Genomic DNA, 6405 nt, shown 5'->3' on the forward strand with positions numbered 1-6405 from the left:
TCATGAGTCTGTTAGGGCTTGGAGGCTCCGGCAGCGTTCATCTCGTGTATGTGAAGCAGGTGTCCTGGTCAAGAGTGGCCGCGTCCTCGTCAGCAGGAAAGCCCTGCCTGTTCCACACAACAGCAGCTTACCCCAAATGTCTGTGACTGTGAAGAAGTGACAACCAGCTTCTGAAATAGACTTTAGAGGCTGGAAGAGAATGATATTGGGACAGAAATTAATAATTTGAAGTGCAAAGGGGGATGAAAAGGTAGCAGAAAATGGTAAGAAGGAAATGCCGCAAAGAGAGCAGGGAGAGATGGCACTCTGGTAGAAGAATCAGCGACTCACTTGAAAATAACTTGTTTATATTTTTAAGGTTTTCTTATTTTCCCAGTGGATACGGTTATTTTTCAAAGTAAAATAACCAAGTAATAATTTCATTACATTTCCTTCCAAGATTTCAAGTTAAGTGTAAACAAGAAAAATCCAGTGGGAAAATTAATCTAACTTCCTTTCTTGAGAGCACTTCAGTTCTGTTTCTCCCCCCACCCCTCTTCTTGTATATTTTCACTGCTACTGTTCTTATACCCTGTATCTGCGGCATTGCTGACACCAGCTGAAATACCTCATTGATGGCATTTGTTAGAGGGAGAAACCTTTAGGATCACTGAAAATCACTTCTGATACAGAAATGATAAGTTCTGAGATTTTCAGTGTTTAAAAAATATTAATGACTTTTGACATTTTGGAAATGTTCCATATGGGCAAGTCAAAATGATGGAAAACAACTGAACCACTTGTACTGAGATTTGATCTCTGGTAATTAATATTTGGGCTGCATGGGAGAATCATAAGAAAAAACCCTCTGTAACAACACCATGGCAATCAGACCGGCAAACTTCCAAAGCTTTAATTTTTCCAGATGTTAAGTGCCTTTTTTTTTCCAACCCAGGTGAAGGAGGAACTTCAGAAAAACAGTGAAAAACATTGAATTTATAAAGGATGGTTGGTGTAAAGATCACCACATCCTTAAATGTCCAGATACCAGTGCACTGAAATACAAGCAGTATTAATTTGCATGAAATGAAGTTAGAGGTTTTTTTCTGGGATATAAAAATGATATGGTTTATAAGTTTTAAAATATGTTTGTATGTTTTTACAGTAAAAATGATGTGTCTTCAGACCTTTCCACACTGCTTTGTCACTAATGCAGTTTGCCTTCAATGACAGGTGTGCTTGTAAATGGTAAGGATGAGCAGGAGACATGAAGTCCTCTGGTTCATTCACATGAGGCAAGCCTTGGGGTGCTCTTTCACTGGGGAGTCATGAGAACCTGAAGTCATCTGTCTGTGTCAGTGTTTTTTGCCGTTGGCTGAAGCATGTATAGCCTTGACTCAGTTTCTTTCTTGTTGCCATCAGAGCCTGAGGTTTACCAGAGAGGCGTTGGAACTGCGTAGACAAAACCAGTGATGCCCAGTCCTTCCTTCTAGCAAACTGCTTTGTTGCTGTAGAAACTGCTTCATTATTTGGTGTGGACAGCTGCAAGCTTCACATCCCTGTCTCTGGGTGCAGGAGGATCCACAAGCTCAGCTTCAGATCATTCCAGTCAAGATTTGCACAAGGCTGGCTGAACACAGAGCAGGCTCTGCAGCATGTTCCAGTCAGGAATCAAACACCTAGATTTTAAGTGAAGTGGGATTTTTGTAGCAAGGCATAGAGTCAAGACAGAAATAGTTTGCAGAAGAGAGTGCCAGCTGGGTTTATAGTTTGTGAGAAGAGTAGAGGCTCTGTCATAACGAGGAACTTTGCAGTCCTCTTCTTGCTCTTCTTCCCATATTTAGCTCCATGAGATTGGAGTGGGGGAAACCCATGCTGTGCTCTGATGTTGGACCATGATGGGACACGATGGGGAGATCTCCAGCAGGGTTTTACTCTTATGGCTCCTTCAGCCAGATGGCTTCAATCTACTGACCAATTCTCTGTGCTTTGTGTGAGGTCTGTATGCAATTTAAATGGAGCCTGTTCTCAGCTAGTTTTGCCTTTTCTTTGCCCCCCTCCCCCACATGCACTTATATTCCCAGCTGACCCTTTTCATGCTTCCCCTTTTCTCTAGCCATTCGGGGAAATTGTGCTGGCACCATATAACAAATATATCAGCTGGATTCACCTCAAATCCCTTCACTTCTGGAGGCTGTCAGTCATGTAACTCCTCTCAGTATTTCTGAGAAGAACGCTCACTTAGACAACTGTGCTGTTGGTGTAGCTCTCAGAGTAGTGTTTCTTTGTGATGCTGCTGTTTTCCAGCTGGTTAGGAGTTCAGAATGTGACACTTTTTGTACACACCGATGTTTGGTGCCACCCTGAGTCCTAGCAGATTTGTCTGATCAACAGAGCACAGTTATCTGAACCTTGATTTGTGTTTGCATTTTGCAAATCTGGAAAGAACATAATTTCTCTCTAGGTTATTTTTTTGCATTTTCTGATATTGTTCAGCATGAAAAACATCAAATATAATGAAAAATAAAAGCAGGGACTGCCCTTCTCACTGCATATTTATCACTTAGCACCAAAATTACATGAAGTAGACAATAGGGGACAGTCTTATTAGATGGTCTTCTGAATAGAAGACAGTAGAAGACAATAGAAGAGTGATAACAGCACAAGACAGTAGGACATGTCTGTTTGTTTAGTGTCTGTCGTCATCAAGCTTGCTTTCTGGACTGACATGTTGGAAAAAAGATCAGATGGGCTGCAGTGATGGTTGTTGGTCTGTTAAAATCAGTTTTACTTATCCCTAACTGTATGTGCTTTCTGCTTTGCAATCTGTTGCATTGCATTTTTTAGTGAATTCTTTACTTTCATGAATCAGTGGCCTGGAAGAGCCTTAGAAGCTGCTGGAAAATAATAGTGTTGGCTTCCTTGCCAGTCAGGTGAAAATGCTCTTTTGCTCTTGCATTTCTTATGGCTTCCTAATGTGAGTCACAGCTGGCTGGATACCTTATCTATTTAGAGATAGGTAAGGGAAAAGATAATTTCCCTTGGGGAAAGAAGAGGATGGGAGTACTTTTATGACACTTTCCAGTTCTCCTGGTACGCTGTAGGGTCTGCATGGGCTTCTGCTATGTTGTGCAGCTCAGAGGGCTATTCCACTGTTGAGGATTTCCAAAGTTTATCGCAGTGCAGTGCTGCTTCTCTTTTAATTTAATTTCTGTCAGTTTTTTTCTGGGAAAGGCATTCAGTGTCTGCTTCTGTGAGTGATAATGACACGCAATTCCCATTTTGATATTTGAGACATGGAAATAAACTCCTCTCCTGACCCCAAAGATACTTGTTCTTGGTACCCTGCGGATCTAGTATACAAACAAGAAGGACTCTGCTTTCATACCCCCCAAACAACAGAACAAAACTGTTAACTGTAATCTCACTGAGTGAATCACAGACGAATATGAGCTTGGCATGCAACAAGAAAGCTGAGACAGTGCTCAGCGGAGATGAAAGTGAGATACTGATGGCCAGAGTTTAATTGGGTTTTCATAAAACATGCTGTTCTTCACAATTTGGCTAGCGCTTGATAGTTTCTTTTTATGAGTCTGGCAAGACAATGAAACTTCAAACCGTTTGCTTTGCAACTGGAAAAATGAACCAGAGAGATATTCAGAGGAGCACTAGAACTCTTTGTCTCTTGTATTGAGAAGAAGCAATCCAGCAGCAAGGGAATGAGAGCCTCCTGCAGCCCTACATGCACAGTTTAGCAGTAAATCAGCTCAGCTGCAGTCCTCACCGCATGATATTCTTTAGTTTCCACTGGGGAGAATTCTGCTCATCTCCAGACAAGATTTTGACTTGAGTTAATATTTATTTCCATTTTTACAGTTGTGCTGTTCAGTGATGGATGGGGTGTGTTAACCTTCTACTTTTTCACACCTGGTCCACACCTGTTTGGGATCTCATTCCCTGCCCTACTGGGCAGCAGCTCTTGAACTTTGTTGGATCCTGGATCTCAAGCCAACTGAGGGTGGTTGAAACTCTTGGCCAGAGGGCTTTTTGTTTTTAAAATCGGAGAGGTTGATAGGTTTTGTTTTGTTCTTCAGTGAATATTCATTCTCATGACAAAAACATTTCACAATAAGCTGTTTCCATCTGACAGCCCTTTGGCAGCACATGTGTGAAATAAGTTGGTTTTTTGTAGTCCAATTCCTAGTGGGGAAGAATATCCCTGTCTCAAATAAGGCATTGGGATTTCATTGCACTCATTGATAGCTTAATCAAAGAAGTTGTGGACTAATATTCCTCACAGTCTAAACTCGTTAGGGAACATACAAGTTGATCCTCCCGCACACTGTGAAGAAACTTGTTCTTGTCTTGCCTGTGCAGCTCCTTTTGGGTAGGAAGGGAGCTTTGGTCTCCAGGGCTGTGGATTCAAGAGCATGAAATTCAATACAAAAATTTTAAAACAAAAAACAAATGGCATTGTTTAGAATCCTGTTATAGCATGTTTTTTTCATTTGCACTGTGGGAGCTTTAAATATTACTATGTGAGCACTAGCCAAATTTATGTTGGTCAAGACAAGAGAGGAACTGGGAGGGAGTTCAGAGAGACCCAGCTAAACTTACTGAAAAGGCAGCTCAATGGCAAATTAAGTTCCTTGTATAATGCCAGAAGATAATGCATGATTGGGAGAAAACTCGTTTACTCAGACATCTTGAAGTGCTCTAATTTAATTCTTTTAGTTTAGGAAAAGACCTGAGCACCGCTACTCAGTGTGCTCATCAATATTACTGAGAATATACTTGACTGGACAGTGTGTGGATGGCAAGTATGTGGAGAGTCACTGTAATTATTAATAACAAAATTGAAAACGAGAATAAACATGATGCTGCAGACTTTTAAACTAATATCAGTTCAAATTTGGATGGTGGACAGATTAGTAAGTGGATTTTACATCCTCTCCTGACTTGTCTGATAGCTTTTTCTGGAGGGGAAATACTGAACTGTAGAGGCCTTGGGACTGGTCTAGCAGAGTGACTGACATGATCCGTATCTGCTGGCTTCTGTCTTTATGGGGTAAATGAGGTGGAAAGTCAGGACTGATGTGCACGGAAGGAGCTGTGCTGTGAATCGGGCAAGAACAGTTGGGGTGTCATAAGCGAAGGCTAAGGTGTGCCAGCAGAGATGGGTTATGGTATCACAGAGCTGAGTTGTGATGAACTTGTGAGTAGACCAGCAGGTAACTGACACTGGGGCTATTGATGAAGGCTCAGAGACAACTACCGGGCAGTATGTTGTGGTCCCAGAGCTGGAATAGTAGGAGACCTGTATGACAGTATGAGGAGCATCTGCAGAGTCTGCTGTGGTGACACCGGGGAACAACAGAGAAAGGAGGGCAATTGCCAGTCAGGAATGAGGGATGTTGGCAAAGCTCAGTATTTGGAGTAACTGGTTAGTGCTGGGTGCTTTCTTCTTCCTTGGTTGCCACTATGTGTCAATCTTTCCTGGTGGGTGGTTTTTTTTTTTTTTTTCATTTTCCTTTAAGAATCTGGATCCCCTTGAGCAGCAGGTCATCTTGACTATAACATAGAGGAATAAGCTTGGGAAAGTTTTGTTAAAAGAAAGTGGGTTATAAAAATAACCCTCTCTGCATGGCTTGAACCTGTCAGCATGACGCTGCCAATGATGCAGCTGGAGGGGAACACGGCAGGCTCCTCGGCCCTGAAGCAGAGCAGCCCACACAGCCTGCAAATGTTATGGGCCTGGCGTGGGTTTGGGGGAGGTGTGCCTGCCTTGCCAGGTGGGCCATGCATGGAAGTCAGATGCTTAAGTGGCCGTAAGCCTCTAATCAAAGCAATCATTTTGAATCCCAGTTCTGCCAAGGGCTTGAGATGGGTAAAGGAAGTGCCTGAAAGTCCTGCTGGGCTCACCTCCAAAGTACGGGGTGCTTCTGTATGTCCTTTTTGGGATGAAATTATTGGCCCCTTGCAAGATGAAACAACTCTTCGTAAGGATAATTCTCTCTGCAAGTGGCTGCAGCATGAAGTTGTGCTGGTGTCCAGGCCTGGAAGAGTCAAAACAAGCTAGAAAGAAAGTGGCTGAGGGGCTGGGGAAGCTTTTGTCGCTGAGGCCTGAGATGCTGGCTTGCCCAGGGTGTGTTGGTGTCCTGCTTAGGGTCAGTAGTCCTAGCTGCAAACATTTTCATCCAGACAAATTGACTCTGTTTGTTCCTGTTGGCTTTGCTCCTGTCTCCTTTGTGTTCCAGCAAGGGAGAATTTACCCTCTGCAAATGCAGGGCTTACATGCAATTTTCCTGGAGTGCTCTGATAGTCAGCCAAATCAGCAGGAGCTTTTTGGAAACAACAGGAGCCAGCTGAGGTCAGTTTTGATCTGGGTAGGAACTTTACTAAACCAGTCTTGTGAGGAGCCACTTT

This window comes from Falco cherrug, chromosome 13 (genome assembly GCF_023634085.1).
Source record: "Falco cherrug isolate bFalChe1 chromosome 13, bFalChe1.pri, whole genome shotgun sequence".
Classification (NCBI taxonomy): Eukaryota; Metazoa; Chordata; class Aves; order Falconiformes; family Falconidae; genus Falco; species Falco cherrug.